At 41.9% G+C, this 20021-nt stretch overlaps 1 protein-coding gene and 1 long non-coding RNA gene across 3 annotated transcripts in view; one reads left to right on the top strand and one right to left on the bottom strand.

The window, feature by feature from the left end:
• CLSTN2 (calsyntenin 2) overlaps nucleotides 1-20021 on the bottom strand; it is a 603671-nt gene that overhangs the window by 311841 nt on the left and 271809 nt on the right. The window lies entirely within an intron of this gene.
• Nucleotides 678-14080, top strand: LOC131511918 (uncharacterized). Its single transcript, XR_009261809.1, has 5 exons — nucleotides 678-817; nucleotides 10127-10241; nucleotides 10476-10623; nucleotides 11592-11655; nucleotides 13483-14080. It is a non-coding gene; the product is annotated as an uncharacterized LOC131511918 (long non-coding RNA).

Below are 20021 nucleotides of genomic sequence, written 5' to 3'. Positions count from 1 at the left end.
GAAAACTGAGTGTAAGTAGGAAATGCAGGGAAATGGGGTGACGGACAATCTGGGGCCAGACTGTCAAAGACCTTTCAGTCTGAAGAAAGGGGGTCCAATTCTTAGGGGAATGGGAGTACCATGAAGCCTTTTAAACCAAGGAGAAACAACGTCTGAATTTTTTTTTAATCTAAAGACATTTTACTAAGACTTTGGTATAGAAATGAAGGGACTAAGGGGTGACAATATAGTGGAGAGGCCAGTGTTCAAGACACTCTGGAAGTCACCTAGGAAAGAGATGGTGCCCTGACTAAGCTACTAACAGGGGTCAGAGAGAAGGGAATAGTATCAGAAAGAATTAAAAGCTAGGTCTGATAAAGCTTGGTGTGAGAGAGTGTTTAAGAAGACACCCAAGTTTCAGACTAACTGGGTGGGTGCTGATGTCATTTAGTGCAATATTCAATACAGAGGAGGATTGGGTTTGGAAGCGGGGTGATGACTTCAGCTTTGGACTTGTTAACTTTCTGTGGCTGTAAGCCAGACTAGTGAAGATACTGGAACTGGGACTTAGGGGAGAGATCAGGGCAAGAGGCAGGAGTTTAGAACATTGGGACTGTGATAGAAGCCATGGTAGCGATGACATCACACAGAAAGAGTGCATACAGTAAGAAGAACAGAAGGCCTAGGAGGAATTCCTGGGGAGAGATGGACAGAGTAGGGAAACCATGAGGAAAGGAAAGGACACCCAGGAGGAGAGGAGGAGGACCAAGAAAGAGTGACATAACAGTCATTGTCAGGGATGGCACATGGACTAACTCCTATAACGCTTCCAACAGCTGTATGTCTGGATCTGATTATTCTTATTTTACAAATAAGAGAAGGAAGCAAACCATAAGAGACTCTTAAATACAGAGAACAAACTGAGGGTTGATGGGGGGGGGAGAGGGGAAAATGGGTGATGGGCATCGAGGAGGGCACTTGTTGGGATGAGCACTGGGTGTTATGTGTAAGTGACAAATCATGGGAATCTACTCCTGAAACCATGGGGACACTGTATACACTGCATGTTAGCTAACTTGGCAATAAATTATACTAAAACAAACAAATAAGCAAACAAGAAAACAAAAAAAAACAAAAAAATGGAAAATAAAGGGGAAAAAAAGAGAGAGAGAGAGCTGGGAATCAGTGGGAAAAGCAACTTGACTAGGTTTGCAGTGCCAGTAGATTTTGGAGGTGGCATTGAAACATACATCCATGAAATGTTTTGTCTTGTTTTGGTTTTGAAGCCTATGCACTTCTATTCCATAAGCCACATCAGAGATTTCAATAAGAAAATGAATAACATTTATTTAGTAGGTACTGTACTCTACACACCATTATAAACATTTTGAAAATATTTACTTATTTAACTCTCACAACAACCTGGTGATACCCAGTACCAATACTCCAGTACCATTATTATCCTCTGTTAAAAAACAAAACAAAACAAAACAAAACAAATCTCACCCTAGATTACATGGCTTGAAAATGACAGAGCTGGGTTTTAAATATAGGAAGCCTGTGCTCCTCACCACCTCATCATACAACTCAAATCTGAAACCTTTAAGCCTTTAATTCAGCAGAGGCTAATAAGGTGACTATCACGTACCTGGCATTATGCTCCATGTTGCAATTAAAAAATGCACTGAAACGTTACAGTCCCTACCTAAATGGATCTTACAGTTCAGTACCTCTTCAATATTATCTAGAAAAGACAACCAAGGGACAAGAGTTGAGGGATGGAATGTGCAGGACACTTGAATTGGGGACCAGGTAAGAGAAACTCAGGTTCTTATTGAACACCTCTGTGTGGAGTACTGCTCTAGACCTGAGATGAGCTATAATGGGAAAACTAGTTTAAGGGCATAGTGCTGGGTATTTCAGACTTGCCTGACCTGAATTTGTCTCCTCCCCTTGTGTTTTACTGTGGAAGGTATTTTTGTGATGATTAATTCCCTGCTCCTGAGACAGTCTGCATTTTTTTTAAATCATAAAACCTTATTTCAATCTCTTTTTTTGTGTGTGATGGGGATACACTTAGATATTTAAAACTTAGAGGGTTACTATTTATGAAATTGTGGAGTTCATCCAGTGCTGGATGATGGGAAGGATATTAACTCTGGAGCCAGGAAGGGGAGACAGTATATCTACTTCAGGTATGAAGGACTCTTGGGTGACATCCTGACATAGTGGGAACTCCCTTAAAAAAGTCAAGATCCTACTGGTCCCCTTTATCTCTTGATAATATCTCCTTTTCCAATGCTCACCATGGGCTTTGATTGTCATGGGGATGAGAAAGGCCTGAATTAGGGGAGAATCTACATTAAATATTTTACTATGGAGAAATACTTGACTTATAAAATAAATGAGAGAATTATTTCCCTGTTTAAAACCCAAGTTTGAGCTACCTTATTGCCTTCAGGAATTGCCAAGCTGACCTGCTAGTAAAGTCTCCTGAGATCCTACATAAGGTTCTTTGTCTCTAGGGAGACTATAATATTCTGAGGGTGATTTGGGAAGGATTCCCTCTACAGATATCAGTTTGGTATCATATGTAGGGTTTACAGGACATTCAAAGGTGGTTTCTAAAATGGCTGTATTTACTATTTGAGGCATGTTTCAGGGACTGGACTATGTCTACTCATTGAGGATATTACAGGTAGGTCTAAAATACCCATGGTTTTGACATATCCCTTTGCACTTAGGATAGCTGCCTGTTTGACCACACTACATTGCCATGTGGAACCTTTCTAACAAATATATTCGTCTCATGTCACTGCTGTTAGGATATACTGTTACATACATCAAAAATCAATGCCCAAACTACCTCCTGCCCCTGCTCACTGTGGCCTGATAGTCCATCAGTGCTCGCTCCATCCATCCATCCATCCATCCATCCATCCATCCATCCATCCATTCTAGTCATGCAGGAAACACTGGCTAAGCATTTACTTTACCAAGCCCTACCCTAAGGGCAAGGAGATGAATCAGGCACATCCTTCAAAATGCTCACAGACTATTAGAGAAGACAGATCAGAAAGCAATAATTTTAATATAGTGTGATAGATTCTATAATAATTGTATCTCAAAAAAAAAAAACAGTTTGAGCTCCCACCTCACATCTTGTTCAGCGTGACAATCAAGAGAGCACAGTGAGAGAACTAGCCAGCTGAAGACTGTCTATGTCCCCACAGGGTAGAAAGGAATTTATTATTAGAAATTTACATTGCACAGAGCAAGATCTTTATTTGCCTTTGTAAGAGAACATCTTTATAAGGAGAAGCCTGGAGAGCTGAATCCCCAGAAGCCCTGGGGGAATCTGTGAAGAAGAGGATGGGAATAGTATTGGAAGGCTACCAGAGTAAGCATTGTGGCTTCCCCACTTCCCCCTTTACTTACTTAGATACCTACTTTCTTACCTCTCTGAATAATTTCTGGCTCTTCTGAATAACCACCTGAGGAGCATAAATATAGTTTTTGCTTTGTCAAAGACAGATAACTCAGGATGCTAGGGAGCAAGTTGGACTGGAAATCCCCAGACCCTCCTTCTCTCATAAAGATACTGATCCAACAACACGCAAACCAATTCCTTTGTGAGAACACCAGAAACCAGTTAAAAGGACACTGCATCCAAAGTGAATGCAAACCCAGCTGTTATAATTATAAGATGTTTTATGTATGCCCCATGGTAACCACAAAGAAAATGCCTATAGACAATACAAAAAAAAGGAGACAGCAATCAAGTCATGCCCCTACAAAAAAAAAATTAATAAAACACAAAAAAGATAGCAAAAGAGAAAAAGAGGAACAAAACTTCTACAAGACAGGCAGAAAACAATGAACAAAATGTCAATAGTGAACAAAATGTCAATAGTAAGTCCTTTTCTATCAGTAATTACTTTAAAAATTTTTTTAATGTTTATTTATTTTTGAGGAAGAGAGAGAGAGACAGAGTGTGAGTGGGAAAGGGGCAGAGAGAGAGGGAGACAAAGAACCTGAGGCAGGCTCCAGGCTCTGACCTGTTAGCACAGAGCCCGATGTGGGGCTCAAACTCACAGACTACAAGATCATGACCTGAGCCAAAGTCGGACGCTTAACTGACTGAGCCACCCAGGTGGCCCTCTATCAGTAATTACTTTAAATGTAAAAATTTTAAACTCTCTAATCAAAAGATGGCATGTCAGGGTGACTCAGTCAATAAAGCATTCAACTCTTGATTTCAGTTCAGGTCTTGATTTCAGGGTTGTGAGTTCAAGTACCACATTGGGTTCTGCACTGGGCATAAAGCCTACTCAAAATAAATAATAAACTCCCTCATCAAAATACATGGAATGACTGAACAGATTTTTAAAGGGGGCGGGTACTAGGTGGCTCAATCAGTTGAGTGTCTGACTCTTTGTTTTGGCTCAGGTCATGATCCCAGGGTCATTGGATCAAGCCTTGTGTTGGACTCCACACTGAGAGTGGAGCTTGCTTGAGATTCTCTCTCTCCCTCTGGCCCCCCCTTCTCTCTCTCTCTCCCTCTAAAATAAAAAATAAAGAAAACAAGATCCAACTATATGCTATCTTAGAGTTTCACTTTATATGTAAGAACTAATACAGGCTGAAAATGAAAGGATGGAAAACTATATTCCATGTAAATGTCAACCAAAAGACAGCAGAGATGGCCATACTTATGTCAGGCAAAATAGACTTTAAGTCAAAACTGTCACAAAAGATAAAGAAGACATTATGTAACAATAAAAGGGGAAATTCATCAGGAAGGTATAATGGTAAGTATATATGAACCTAATACCACACTATACAAATATATTATGCAAACATTGACCGAATTGAAGGAAGAAATAGCAATATAATAACAGTAGGAAAAAATAATAGTGGGAGATTTCAATACCCCACTTTCAATAATGGATAGAACATCCAGATAGAAGATCAATAAAGAAACAGTGGACTTGAATAACATTATAGACTAAACAGACCCAACAGACAGACCACCTAACAGCAGCAGAATACATATTCTTCAAGTGCACACAGAACATTCTCAGGATAGATTATGTGTTAGATCACAAAAAAGTCTTAACTTTAAGAAAATTGAAATCATACCAAGTATCTTTTCTGACCACAATAAAATAAACTAGAAATCAATGGCAGAAGATTGCAAAATACACAAGTATATGGAAATTAAATAACATACTCTTTTTTTAAAGATTTTTTTTTTCAACGTTTTTTTTTTTTATTTTTGGGACAGAGAGAGACAGAGCATGAACGGGGGAGGGGCAGAGAGAGAGGGAGACACAGAATGGGAAACAGGCTCCAGGCTCCGAGCCATCAGCCCAGAGCCTGATGCGGGGCTCGAACTCACGGACCGCGAGATCGTGAGCTGGCTGAAGTCGGACGCTCAACCGACTGCGCCACCCAGGCGCCCCTGGAAATTAAATAACATACTCTTGAACAACCAATGAGTCAATGGAGAAATCAAAAGGGAAATTAGAAAATGTCCTGATACAAATGAAAATAAAAACATAACACATGAAAAATTATAGGATGCAGTAAAAGCAATACTAACAGTGAAGTTTATAGTGGTAAACATCTACATTAAAAAAATATATATCAAACAACATAAATTTAAGCCTCAATGAACTACAAAAAGAATAATAAACTAAGCCTAAAATTAGGAGAAGGAAATAAATAATAGAAATTAGAGTAGAAATAAATGAAATAGAGAATAGAAAAGAAATTGAAAAAAATCAATGAAATTAAGAGTTGGTTTTTTGAACAGATCAGCAAAATTGACAAACCTTTAGCTAGACTACCTAAGAAAAAAGGAGAAAAAGTTCAAACAAAATTAGAAATGAAAGAAGAGGCATTTCAACTGATGCCACAGAAATAAGAAAAAAAGGGGTACCTGGGTGGTGCAGTTGGTTAAGCATCCGACTCTTGATTTTGGCTCCGGTCATGATCTCACGGTCATGAGATTGAGGCTTGCATTGGGCTCTGCACTGAGTGTGTAGTCTCTTGGGATTCTCCCTCTCTCTCCCTCTCTCTCTCTCTCTCTCTGCCTATCCCCTGCTCATGCTTTTTTTCTCTCTCTCAATCTCTCTCTCAAAATAAATAAATATTTTCTTTAGAAAAGAAATAAGGAATGATGAGTCTTCTGTGAACAATTATATGCCAAACAAATTGGTTAACCTAGAGGAAATGGATAAATTATTAGAAACATACAACCTACCAAGACTGAATCATGAAGAAATAGAAAATATGAACAGATCTATGACTAGTAAGGAGATTGAACCAGTAATCAAAAACTTCTCAACAAAGAAAAGCCCAGGACCAGATGGCTTCACTGGAGAATTCTACCAAACATTTAAAGTAGAATTTACAGCAATCCTTCTCAAACTTTCAAAAAAACTGAAAAGGAGGGAATACTTCCAAACTCATTTTATGAGGCCAGCATTACCCTGATACTAAAGCAAACAATGACACTAATAAATAAATAAATAAGTAAATAAATAAATAAATAAATAAAATAGAAAAAGCTACAGGCCAATATGTCTGACAAATATCGATGCAATAATTTTCAACAATATGTTAGCAAGTTGAATTCAACAACAGTTTGAAAGGATCATTATACCATGACCAAGTAGGATTTATCTCTGAGGTACAAGGATGTTTCAACATATGCAAATCAACCAATGTGATACACCACTTTGAAAAAATGAAGGATAAAAATCACACGATCCTCTCCATAGAAGCAGGAAAAGCATTTGAAAAAATTCAACACCTTTTCATGAAGAAATGCTCAACTATCTAGGAATAGAAGGAAATTACCTCAATATAATATAAGCCATATAAGTCCACAACAAACATCATTATCAAAGGTGAAAAACTGAAAGCTTCTCCTCTACGATCTGGAACAAGGCAAGGAAGCTCACTCTCACTTCTATTTAACATAGTACTGGAAGTCCTAGCCAGGACAGTCAGGCAAGAAAAAGAAATAAAAGGCATTCAAATCAGAAAGGAAGAAGTATAATTGTCCCCATTTACAGATAACATGGTCTTATATGTAGAAAACCCTAAAGATTCTCCCTGAAAAGTTAGAATTAACAAACGAATTTGGTGAAGTCGGAGAACACAAATTCAATATGCAAAAATCAGTTGCACTTCTATACACTAACACTGAACTATGTTAAAAGGATATTAATAAGTGATACCATTTACGGTAACACCAAAAAGAATAAAATCCTTAGGGATCAGCTGATTAGGTGAAAGACTTGTACACTGAAAACTACAAGACACGGATGAGAGAAATTGGAGACAAAAACAAATGGACATCCTATTTTCATGGACTGGAAGACTTAATATTAAAACGTCCACACTATCCAAATCATTCTGTACATTCAATGCAACCTCCTTAGAATTTTAATGTTACTTTTTGCAGAAATAGAAAAACAATCCCAAAATTCATGTGGAACCATAAAAGATCTTGAATAGCCAAAATAATCCTGAGAACAAAGCTTCCTGATTTCAAAGCATATTATAAAGCTACAGTAATCAACACTGGATTGTACTGGCATCAATCAGATTAGATACCTAGAGAGAACAGAGATAGGGAAAAGAACAGATAGATACCTAGATAGAACAGAATAGGGAAAAGACAGTCTCTTCAATAAGTGGTGCTGGGGAAAACTGGATATCCATCTGCAAAGAATAAAATTGGACACTTATACCATAAACAAAAAGAAACCAAAAAGGGATTAAATACTTAAATGTAAGAACAGAAATGTAAGAAACTACAAAACCCTACAAGAAAATGTAGGGCAATTGCTTCATAATTTTGGTTTTGGCAATACTTTCTTGAGTATAACACCAAAGGCAGAGGAAATAAAAGCAAACTTAGACACGTGTGACTAAAACTAAAAAGCTTCTGTGTAGCAAAGGAAGCAATCAGCAGAGTGAAAAGGTAACGTATAGAATGGGAGAAATTATTTGCAAACTTATAGCAGGTAAGGGGTAAGTATCCAAAAACCACAAGGAACTTTTACAAGTCAATAACAAAAAACTAAATACCTGACTTCAAAATAGGCAAACAGATTTGAATAGACATTTCTTCAAAGAAGACAAATGACTAACAAGTGTCTGAAAATTTTCTCAACATCACTAATCATCAGGGACATGAAAACCACCATGAGCTACACTTTACACCTGTTTGGATAGCCGCTATCAAAAAAAACAAACAAACACAAGAAGAAAAACAGAATATAACAAGTGTCCTGTCAGGGCTATTGCTCACATTTCCAGTATATTTTTCCCAATAGCTTACTGTGAAAATTGTGGAACATGGAGAAGAGCGGAAAGAATTGTACAATGAATACCCATACTAATTTGTACAATGCCCAATTGTACAATGGATCAAGTTTTGTTGCATAGCTATACATGTATCTAGTCACTTCTCTGTGTTTTCCAATGTGCTTTTTAGATTACACTTTTATTTTGAGATAATTATAGATCCACACGCAGTTATAAGAAATCATCCTGTGTACCCTTTACTCGTTTTTTCCCAGTAGCAACATCTTGCAAAGCTATAGCACAATATCACAACCACGATATCAACGTGGATGCAGCCAAGATACAGATTCCATCACCACAAGGATCCCTCCCTTTACCCTTTTAGAGCCACACCTACTATCCTCACTTTCCTCCCCCTCTGAAACCTGTGGCAACCACTCAGCTATTCTCCATTTCAATAATTTTGTCTTTCAAAAAATGTTATCTGAATGGAGTTATGCGGGTTGTAGCCTTTGGGGATTGGCTTTTTTCATTCAGTACCATTTTCTAGTGATTCCAGTTGTTGTGTATATCAACAGTTCATTCCCCATGTGTTTTCAAAGGCATTTTCACACCTAGGGGACGTTCTTCATGAGCTTGTGCCAGTAAGTATCACCCCATAAAATCCCCAGCAATGTTAGAAAAGGAAATATACTCTTTAGAGTCTTTTCTTTGAAAAAACCAACAACAAAACAAAACAACTTATGGAGGTTTTGACATTTTGCAGTATTGGCCACAAACATTTTGAAAAGTTTCCAATGTGGATTTTGTATGTGTGAACTTGAGAAGAGAATAAAAATGTCAGTGGCCGTATTCATCTTGCATAAAATATTTGAACTTTATGCTGCACTAAAACAATAAATTGTCTCTGTAATAAGACATGGGCAATTAAACAAGCAAGAGAAACAATTCATGTAGCTTGAGTTGAATGGAAGCCCTGCAATTGAAGTAATGTAATCACACCCCAGGAGTCTGAGGAGGGGGTGTGTGCCCAGGAGAGGTGACTGCTTTATGCTTCTTTATATAATGGATAAGGGAAGTGTAATTTAATTTGCAAACAGCAATCTTTAGAAATCAATTAGGAGTTTATTCCAAAGGGGGCAAACGTTGGTTACAGATTTATGGACCTCTCTGCAGAGGAGGGAAAGTTTAGCACTTAGGGCTCAAGCCCTGCCCTTCCCACCTCTCCAGAAGTAACTCCCAGTGGGGAAGGAATGTAGCGGCCCACAAGGGAAGGAGTCCTGTGCAGGGGCTGCAGGAGAGAGGTCTGCAGTGGGAGACGTGAGCCTGTGCCCCAGAGCTGGGCGTCTGTGGACCAGGATGGTCAGGCTGATGCTCTTCTAGTTGTTGATACTGAATTCACACACAGGCAGATGCACCTGGGACAGACCCTGACAGCAGGCCAGCGCTGGCTACTGGAGAGAGCCTCCTGCCCCTGAGAGCAGGGAAGGCTTTGTTTCGCAGCTCGGTGAAGTACAGACCCAGGTACTCCTCACTCTATCGTGTACTTGCCTGTTCAGTCATCTCTAGCTGAGCACTGCCTTCATGTGCTCCTCTGAGCGTAGACCCGTGGCCGTCAGTCTAACAGGAATTAGCAACGATTTCTTGTGGTCATGTAAGTTCAAGAAACGCAGGTTTAATCAAAGTTAAGCAGGCCTCTTTACTGTAGGATGGCCCAGACCTATTGATCTGAGGCTGTGCATGGGGCATCTACAGATTATTATAAGACTGGAGAGTTATAATTACTGATTGTAAGATTATAATCAGATTTTTTAAAAAAAAGTTATCTGACCAGGGACCCAGACAAAAGTGTTCTGGGTCACACTTGGAGGAAGGCTGCCGCGCTGGGTTTCTGTCTGTGAGGCTTGCATGAATAGGACCGCAATGAACACAGAAAGGTAAGTTCTGTGCTAGAGAACTTCCCGTTGTGTTCCCTGCTGTATCTCTACTGTCTAGGCCAGTACTGTGCCTGGCTCACAGTAAGTGCCCAATGAATGCTGGTTACATGACTAAAAATAATAGCTATTATTTCTTGAGTTCTAGGAATTGTGCTGAGCTTTTTTCAGCCATTATCCCATTTAACTCTCAAAACAATACTGAGAACCAGTTCTCATTGTTATTCCCTTCTACAGGTGAGAAAACTGAGGGTTAAGACGGTTCCATAATTTGCCCATGGTCACAGAGATAGGAAGGGGTCAGGCTGCGGCTTGAATCCAGATTATATAACTCTACAACCCACATGAGTAATTGTTTCTCTGCATTGCTTCTAGGAAGGACCAGGTAAGTAGATAAATGAATCCAAAACCCATCCAGGCATCACTAATCGGAAGGGAACTAGCCCTGAGTGGTCCCACCAAAACACCCCATTCCTCCAAGTGAACTCATCCTCAGAGGTGGCCTTCCAGGGTGCGGAGGACAGCACACATTCCCAAAACCTTCCTGGCTGCAGAGCATGCCACACATGCCTGTGGGAACTGTAGTTTACCAAGAACCAGATTTACCTGCAAAACTTGATCTGGTCTTCATTAAGTTGTGTGCAGGTCTCCTTGAAACAAGAGTCAACACTGAACACCGAAGCATGTAGAATAAAACAGCCACAGGAACAGGGTTTGGGGCAGGGGCTGAAGTTCTTGCCAGGGATCGAGTAATCACTAAGGCTTCCCAATGGGAAGTTAGGAGCATTAATTTCAGCACAGCAGACCGAGGCCCAAGAGAGAGCATCTCGACCTCTTGATGTTGGTAGTGTGTCTACTAGACATTTCTACCCAGCACTGTGGCAGATAGGAAATAAACCCGCCTAGGAAAGTGGATGCTGATATGGCGGAAAGCCAGGTGCAAAAAAGGCGTTCTCAAGATCCCTCTTTGCAAAAAGGAAGTGCATCCCTCAGAAAAGGCCGGTTTATCACCCTAGTATTCAAGGGTCTCCTACAGCTTTGCCCAAAGGCCAGCCACAGGATCCAGGTCCCATTAGGGGCTGGTCCAGGTACTGGGGGCTGGGGGCTTTGCAGAGTGCCTCTCAAACATGACTTAGGCATGGCCCTGTCTTAGGGAAAAGCAGTCTCCACTTTTAAAAATTTTCTTTCTTCTCCCGCCCTTTTTTTTTAATGGATAAGGAATTGTTCAGCTGCCTCAGCAGCATAAATGAAATAAATTATCATTAAGATTAGGGATTGTGTTGTAAGTACACTCTAATTGCTAATTAATGCATTGTCCTGTTGATTTTTCCATGCATCTTATGTTTGACAAAGATGGAGGCTTGTTGCCAGCTCCGGGTAAAACATCATCTCTGGCCCAGGCAGACAAGGTCGCTGGGTGAGTAAGACATTTCTTAGTTAACATTACTCCAATTCAGCATAGAACAGCTGTTTAAAAGGCTGACATTCAAGCAGATTGCCTGGGTTTGATTCTTAACTCTATCGCTTACTGTGTCTACTTTGAGCAAGTTATTTTATTTCTTTGAGCCTCAGTTTTCCCTTCTCTATAACAGGGATAAAAATGATAGCATCCACCTTTTAAGATTTTGGCAAGGATTAAAAGAGAGAATAGAGTGAGGCATTTAGATGTAAGACCCAGTATGAGTGCTAGCTGCCAATCTTACTATTCCAGGTGTATATTTTCTTAATCAAACTATTTGAGGCCAATTGGGTTGCAGAATTCAGGGGTTTTGTTTTGTTTTGTTTTTTTGGTGTTTTTGTGTGTGTGTGTGTGGGGGGGTGCGCTTTGGCATTTAGGAAGCTAATGTGGCACACACAATTTATATTATGTTCCACTCCCTGCAGGATTGAGGGCAATGTCTCACAATCAAACATGCTAATATTTATGTAGTTAAATATAGAAACATTCACATTAAGTGAGATAAATAAATACTATAAATACTTTTCTGTTACTTCAGTCAAATATTCTCACCCAGTGAGTTTTGACATCAAATTTATGAAAAGGCTTTCAGGATTCAGAGCTTTTTAAAATTTTGGATAAGGGATTTTTGACCTGTCTGACAGGTACTCCTGCAATAGGTTGCTGTGTCTACACTGGAACAGGTGCCATCCATACTCAGATCCCTCAGTCTTTTTCCTGACTCACTGCGGAGGTCTGTTTCAGCAGCAGATTCTTGGCTCCTGCCTAGACCTTGTGCAGGAAACTTCAGGGAGCCTCTAGGCTGAGCCTGGGAATGGTCAGTGGTCTACAGGGGTCAGGGCCTCCAGCTGTGAGTACCTGCCTGGTGCCAAGTGCCTGATGCCCAGTGCCTGGCTAGGTTTTCTTGCTGGTCCCTGATGCTGTGTGCACAGTGCCCAGTCCTGCACCTAGCCTGGACTAGTGATGGCTCCTGCTTTACAGCTGGTCTCCTGGACAGAGCTCTTCCTTTAAGTGAGGTGGGCAGCCTGATATAGTCATGGGCCAACTTGGGAAGCATAGTGAAAAAAGGGTCAAGAAGCACCTTCTCTCTCAAGGCTCTGAAATCACAGACTTACGGGCAGCTGAGTGAGGGCTGGGTGGGATTCAAATCTGTCCACTCACTCACTCACTCACTCACTCACTCACAGTAAACATTTACTTGGTCCTACTTTGTGCCAGGACCCTTACCAGGCCCTGCATGGCCAGGAGTCCGCAGAGTCACAATGATATAAAGCTAACAGTGAGGAGTATTTGGAATGTGGGCCAGGCACCGTGCTCTGTAGTTTACCAGATCGGCAGACTGGATTCCTCCTTCCCTCAGGCCTGGGGCCACTGGAGTCTGAACCTCTCACCCAAGCCTTAGAGTTCTAGCTCTTAAATTCTCCCCATGAGATTCTTCATGCTCTACAAAAGAGCATTTATCCTCAGTCTATAAAAGCATTAAGCTAGGTGCCAGCTCTAAAGTTAGCAAGAATGGAAATATCAGCTTATCTGTCAACATCTGCTTCCCCAAACTGCATGAAGATGCCACCAAGATGTGGGAATTTTTGCAGTAGGAGACTGGATGGACCAAGGTCTGCCCTGTTCAGGACCACTTATTAGTCCCCTTGCCTTGCGTAGGTCAGAATTTGTGGTAAATAGAGGCAGGAATTTGGGCCTCTGTACTGGGCCTCTCTGTGAATATTGGTGCTTGGTGCCCACTCAAAGATTTGTCAACCCCTTCTGAGCACAATCCTGTCTTTGCAGAAATTGTCTGAATTCTAACTGCTGAGAAGGAAGTAGAAGGAGGGGAAGCCCAAGGGGACACTGAAGGCTGTCCTTGTGATTAAAATGAACCCATGAATGGCCCCATTTTGGAGCTCAGCCCTGCACCAGTCACTTTCATATGCCATGCCATTTACTCCAAACTTCTGGACTTGATGCTATTTTTCCATGTTATACATCAGGAAAATGAGAAGTAAGAAGTTAAAGCAATTAATGTGGTGGCCTAGGCTATGGTTCAGATCTACTGAAAATCCAAGCTTTCGACATGAGATACAAAAAGGTGCCCTTCCACTCTGGGCCCCACGCTACTGAAGGCAATACATACCGGTGAGAGCCTAGAGGCACAAGAGATACTTTACTAATGAAGTTCTTCCTGAGCTAGACACGCTTATTTGGCTGAAGTCTTTTCTTATGAAAACAAAGAGCCAACCTGAAGACAGAGCCCTGCCCACTCAAGAAACAACCAGGGGAGAGACTGTGCCCCTCCAACACATCCTGCCCAGGGCCTGTGGATGGCCTGCTCTTGGAATGAAGATGGACATGATGCAATTTCAAAGTGAATAAAAAGATTAAAATGTGAGTTGTCTGACGTTTCCTCCTAACTCTGGTCTTGGACATGCGGTGGTCTGGTTATATTCTTGCTTTTATGTCTTGCTGGCCTTCTGGTTTTAACACCAGCCTCAGTGTACTTAGGTACTGTGTGAGACAGCCTCTTGGTGTTGATCAACTCTGGGGAACAAATAAATTCTAGTTTTGGGGGCCACATGCCAGTTATGGCTTCCCAGTCATGGCTGCCCTGTGAGCCTTGTAGACCCTAAATACCTGGGTCTCACAGCAGGCACCAAACAACCTTCTGCGCCGTTCATCCCCAACCACCTGAAGGGTGTAGATGTCCCTGGAAGCCCCAGGGTTTGCTGAAGTTAGAATGAGACCCTCAGGGGCTCCCGATCTAGCCTGTTTTCCTGCCTCCTAGAATTCTGTGTCTTCAGCATTTGCCCCATATTCTAATGAGATGTTCAGTTCTTAGCTGCAGACATGTGGAGAGATAATTGAGAATTAAAGTCAGAGGGAAAACTTGAGACAGCAATCATGGGTTTAAATTTATTATTCTTCTGAGTATCCATCATGTTTCTCCTCCATAAGAGCCCTCAAATGATACTATTAATTCATTCTTTCAATAATATAAAACATTTTTTTCAGCCATTATAGAGGTACAGAGAAGAACAAGGCTTGGTCCATGATTTCTGCTTTGACTGGGTGGTTGTTCATTTTGAAGTCAGACCCAGTAAGGTAATGTGTGTCCAGAGCCTGACTAACTCCTCACCTGTCTTCTGCTCTCCACTCCCCCCGCCCCCGCTCTCAACCTTGTCTCCTCGTAGTCACAAACCCATGGTCCCACAGAGCCAGTGCCTCAGATCACTTTCTGTCCTTTCTGGCCCCAGATAATACTATTAAGCTCACCAGCTAGTTGTGAGGATCTAAGGCCACAGCGTAGGTGACAGTCCTGAGCACGCAGTCCTGGACTCGCAGAGACATCTGTCAATTTCACTTTTCTTCCTTCTCTGGATGGAAACTGCCTTGTCTCTATCATCAATCAGCACAAATGGTATTGGGTTTGTGTTCTTTCTCTGAGTTCTTGGGCCTTGCTTTTGGATTTTCCATTAGAAAGCATTATGGAAGAAGGCTCCAGTTCTGCTCAGGCATGCTCAGTACTGGGCACTGAAGACATTGTTGTTAAAGTGAATGGAAACGGCTCTTGGCAAATCTGCCTCTGAATATACCCCGAATCTTCTCCATGACTTAGAGAGTTAATAGTAATGGACATGGATGGAGTGCTTGCTATGCTGCCCAGGCAAGGAGGCCTGGTTCCAAAGTTAAAGACATCTAGGACAATTTCAGGCTAAAAATGGAAACTGTCCATAAACTAACCATGGGACTCAGGTGGGAAGACAGGAACCAAATTCCACATAATGGTCCACAATTCTATTCTCCCAGGGTACTTGCACTCTCTCCCCAGCCAGTGTTGCAGGCTAGTGACTAAACACATCATAACACTGATGTGTATAGTATCATGAACATATGGGATGGCACCTGGAAGGGGCAACCTCTGCTGGGGGGTGCTGTGGGCAGACTCGTCTGTAGGCCTTTGAGGAGTTCAGCGTCAGGTGACACAGCCCAGTCTGCACCTTAAAGTTGAACTGATGCATTGATTGTTCTCATCTGGATGTTGTTTTCCTGGCTGCAGGGAACCGTGAGAGGAAGAATAGCACAGTAGGTCACAGAACAGCATCCAGAGCCAACTGCCTGGGCCTGAAGCCATTTACAGATGCTGAGAACATAATATAAGCCCTCTCATCCTCTATTCCCCAATCTATAGAATGAGGACAAAAATAGTGCCCAATGGCCCTGAAGGTGGAGTGACCAACTATGGCCAAAGTGTGGAGCAAAGAGAAAGCCCTAGGTGGGTATAGATATGATAATGATGACAGCGCCTTTTGGAGACACTTCTGTATCCCACGACCTGACATAGCACATTCCCAGGGAGGTGCCATGGTCAGCCAGGAAGCTTGGAGGAAGCCAGGCTTCCAAGAGGTGCCTTCTAGAAGTTTCTCTTTACCAAGTGTTTGTGCAGGAGATCCAGCTGCCTCTGACACCAGAGCTGAATCTGCTGGACAGTCTTGAAGGGCTGGGTACCACCTCTCCATCCTGGGACCACAGGTGTCCCTCCAACTGCATTTACCAGCCTCTAGGATACCAAGATAGGGTTTGCTCTGAACAAGGAGGGAGCAGCATCCATAAAGCATTAAAAAACACATCAAGAAAAGGAGTCTGGAAGCAACATTACTCCTAGATAAAAAGCTACCTTGTTTTCTTAAGGAGATTTGAATTCTCTGAATTAAGGAATTGTGGTTTTAAAGGTTACCTGAGGGAAATACGGAGTTTTTAAAGCCCTGGGCTTTAATTAAAACTCACTCACACACAACTAATGTGTGAGCCCAGATGTCCCCTGCATGCTCTCTGGGAACACAGGCCAGAAAAGGTCTCTGATGAGATGAGAAACTCTGAAGTCCTCAGCCCTGCATGCAAGCCCCCTCTTCTATTCCTGTTCCTATTTTTTAGGAAAGGCTGGACACCCTACTCTTCAGACATGAATGTATCCAGGTTCTGGAATGTCCATAATCCCTGCAATTTACACATGGGGCAGAACATGGTTAGAGTTGACATACTGGTGGTGTTAAAATAAATTCCTACTTTACCACCTCTGCTCATGTGGTTCACTGTGATGGTTTGAATGGTTGCACCATTCAATCCTGCCGCACATGGCCATGTTTGTGAAGGCTCTTTGGATGTCCTTGTCCCCGCAGGGACTCCACATAATCCGTTATTAGAAGCAAACTCAAATTATCATTTCCCTCAACAGATCCCACCCCAAACATTAGCTTTGCTCCACATTCCATGGGGCTTTAGTTATTTTATAAAGCAGCCACCTGCCTTGAAAGGTCTCTGGGGAGAAGGTTCCTCTGGGCTGAATTTGGTCCCAACACCAGCTAGGTTGACCTACTCAGTGTTTCAAAAACAGCTAGTTGTTGATCTTTAGAATTCAGGAGTTTTTTTTTTTTTTTTTCCTTTTCAATTCAGGTTCTTCTCAAAACTCAGAATACCTAGCAACATGCGCTGACAATCAAACAAGGCAGCAATTGGCTGGGTCCTGCTTTCAGTGAGAGCAGCCCCCCTGCAGCTCAGCACAATCCCAGTACCCCTGTGTCTTCCACACTCACTTTTACTTTCTGCTTGGCCCTGGGATGGGTCTTTCCAAACCAAGAAGTAAGCATAAAGTAAGGGAGCAAAGACTTGAGTACTGGGTTACTGTGAAAGCACCACCCCAAATCCCTCACAACTTTGCCACTAAGGGGTTGTGTGAGGTTGCATCTTTGCTTAAATGGCATGGAGGTTAATACAGGCAAAACAAGAGCAAATGCAGGGACTCCAGACAATCTTATTCCCAAATGTTGGAATCTCTCAGTTAATAGGGGTAGCCATCTTTTTCTGACAACAGCTAGGGAAATTTTGCGCGTCTTTAAAAATGGTAACTGTTGGGGCATCTGGGTGGCTCATTCAGTTAAGCCTCTGACTTCAGCTCAGGTCATGATCTTGGGGTTCATGAGCTTGAGCCCTGAGTCAGGTTCTGTACTGACAGCTCGGAGCCTGGAGCTCGCTTCAGATTCAGTGTCTCCCTCTCTCTCTCTGTCCCTCCCCTGCTCACACGGTCTCTCCCTCAAAAGTAAACATGAAAAAAAAGGGATAACTATTACATTTTCTTTTTTTTTTTAATTTTTTTTTTCAACGTTTATTTATTTTTGGGACAGAGAGAGACAGAGCATGAACGGGGGAGGGACAGAGAGAGAGGGAGACACAGAATCGGAAACAGGCTCCAGGCTCTGAGCCATCAGCCCAGAGCCTGACGCGGGGCTCGAACCCACGGACTGTGAGATCGTGACCTGGCTGAAGTCGGACACTTAACCGACTGCGCCACCCAGGTGCCCCAACTACTACATTTTCTTAGCAACATTCTAGTTTTGCTTTTACCTCCTGAGTTCCAGCCCCTTGATGACTTTTTGGATGAGGTGCATGTTCCTATTCCTGTCATCCTCCTGTTGGGGCAGCTAGACAACAGATTAGTTTATGTATGCTGAGTCATTGATGAAGGTTTCAGGGAGGGTCTCGTTCATTCCACAGCTAATGTGCTTCTGAGTGGAAGCAGAACATAGTTTGGTTTCTTCCTTCCTTTCTGCTGTAGAGAACTTTAAAAATCTCAAACCGTAATTTCTAAGCTTTCTCTGTACTTGATTTTCTTAAATAGTTTCATTTTCTAGTCCAAAAACAATGCTCTGGCTTTCTAAGGTAAATAAGGCCATTTCTGTTCTAGAAGCAGCTGATGGAGAAAACCGAACGTGAAGGAAGGCTATTAGAAGAAATGGGTCACATTCTACAAATCCTGGAGCCACAACTGTCTCTCAGGACACCAACCATTTCTATTTCTCCTATATCTTGAAAAGGTGCAGAAAATATCAATTATACTGAAGAGAAAGGACTTTATTTGCATGTTCTTATTTCCTATATATGTCACATACAAAGTAATTAATGAACTTGAAATTTAAAAAAAAAATTAAATTTTGGCGGGGGTGGTTGGGTGGCTCAGTTGGTTAAGCCTTTGGCTCTTGATTTCACCTCAGGTCACGATCTCATGGCCCATGAGATTGAGCCCTGCATTGGGCTCTGTGCCGACAGTACACAGCCTGCTTGGGATTCTCTTTCCCTCCCTGTCTCTCTGCCCCTTCCCGGCTCATGTGCGCGCGCTCTCTCTCCCTCTCAAAATAAATACATAAACATTTAAAAAATAATTAAAAAATTAAAAAAAATAAATTTTTTATGTTGACCGTTGAATGATAATCAGTTTCTCCTGGATCTCAGAAAACCACAGAGGATGTGCCACTTTGTGTTGAATGAAGATCTTGGGGCAGTTCTTGGGGCAGGTTATAACTCTGCTCCATGAACAGCCATGATGGGACAAAGTTGCTTAATCATTTTGTCAAATTCCTCTTCATAGGAGAGCACATCCCCAGCCTTGGCAAAAGACTGCTTCTAGAAGCAAGAAATAAGGACCTGGGCTTTTAAAAAGTAACCTCTACTCTGAGGACGTAAAAATCATAGTGGAGGGGCGCCTGGGTGACTCAGTCAGTTAAGCGTCTGACTTCAGCTCAGATCATGATCTTGCAGTCTGTGGGTTCGAGCCCCACATCAGGCTCTGTGCTGACAGCTCAGAGCCTGGAGCCTGCTTCCCATTCTGTGTCTCCCAATCTCTCTGCCCCTCCCGTTCTTGTGCTCAGTCTCTCTCTCAGTCTCTCAAAGATAAATAGACATGAAAAAAATTAAAAAAATAATCATAGTGGAGGATGTAACAGACACTTGGCTACAGTCAGAGCTAGCACCCAGGAAATGTGAAATCAGCCAACCTCAGCCTGTGCATTCCTCCCCACTACAACACACCAGGTAAGAAACCATGTCCCGGAATCAAACTGTTGAGATTCAAATCCTGGCTTGACCATTTACAAGCAGTGTGACCTTGGGCAAGTTACTTAACTTCTCCAGACCAGGATTTCTCACCTGTAAAATGTGTATGATGGTACCTCTTGCATGGGTTTTTTAAGGATTAAATGACTGAGTGCATGTAAAGCTTTTATGATAGAACTTGGCATATGGTAAATTCTTAAATGTGTCAAATTATCCATGGCATGTGACTTCAGTACACTGTCACTTGGTTTCCTAGGTTTTCTTATGCGGTCTTGGATTCATTGTTGGGGCATATTGCTCCTGCTTCCCTCCCGTTATCATCAAAATCTAATACCCGCCTGGAACTCTGAAGTTTACAAAATGCTTTTACACTCTAAATCTCACATAATCTTCACATCAGCCCTGGGTATGCTCCCTACTCTGCCCAATGGGTTTTGGGCAACTTAGTG

Source organism: Neofelis nebulosa, chromosome 5 (genome assembly GCF_028018385.1).
Source record: "Neofelis nebulosa isolate mNeoNeb1 chromosome 5, mNeoNeb1.pri, whole genome shotgun sequence".
NCBI classification, from domain to species: Eukaryota; Metazoa; Chordata; class Mammalia; order Carnivora; family Felidae; genus Neofelis; species Neofelis nebulosa.
The sequence above is the reverse complement of the archived record's forward strand: the minus strand, read 5'-3'. Positions and strand labels throughout refer to the sequence as shown.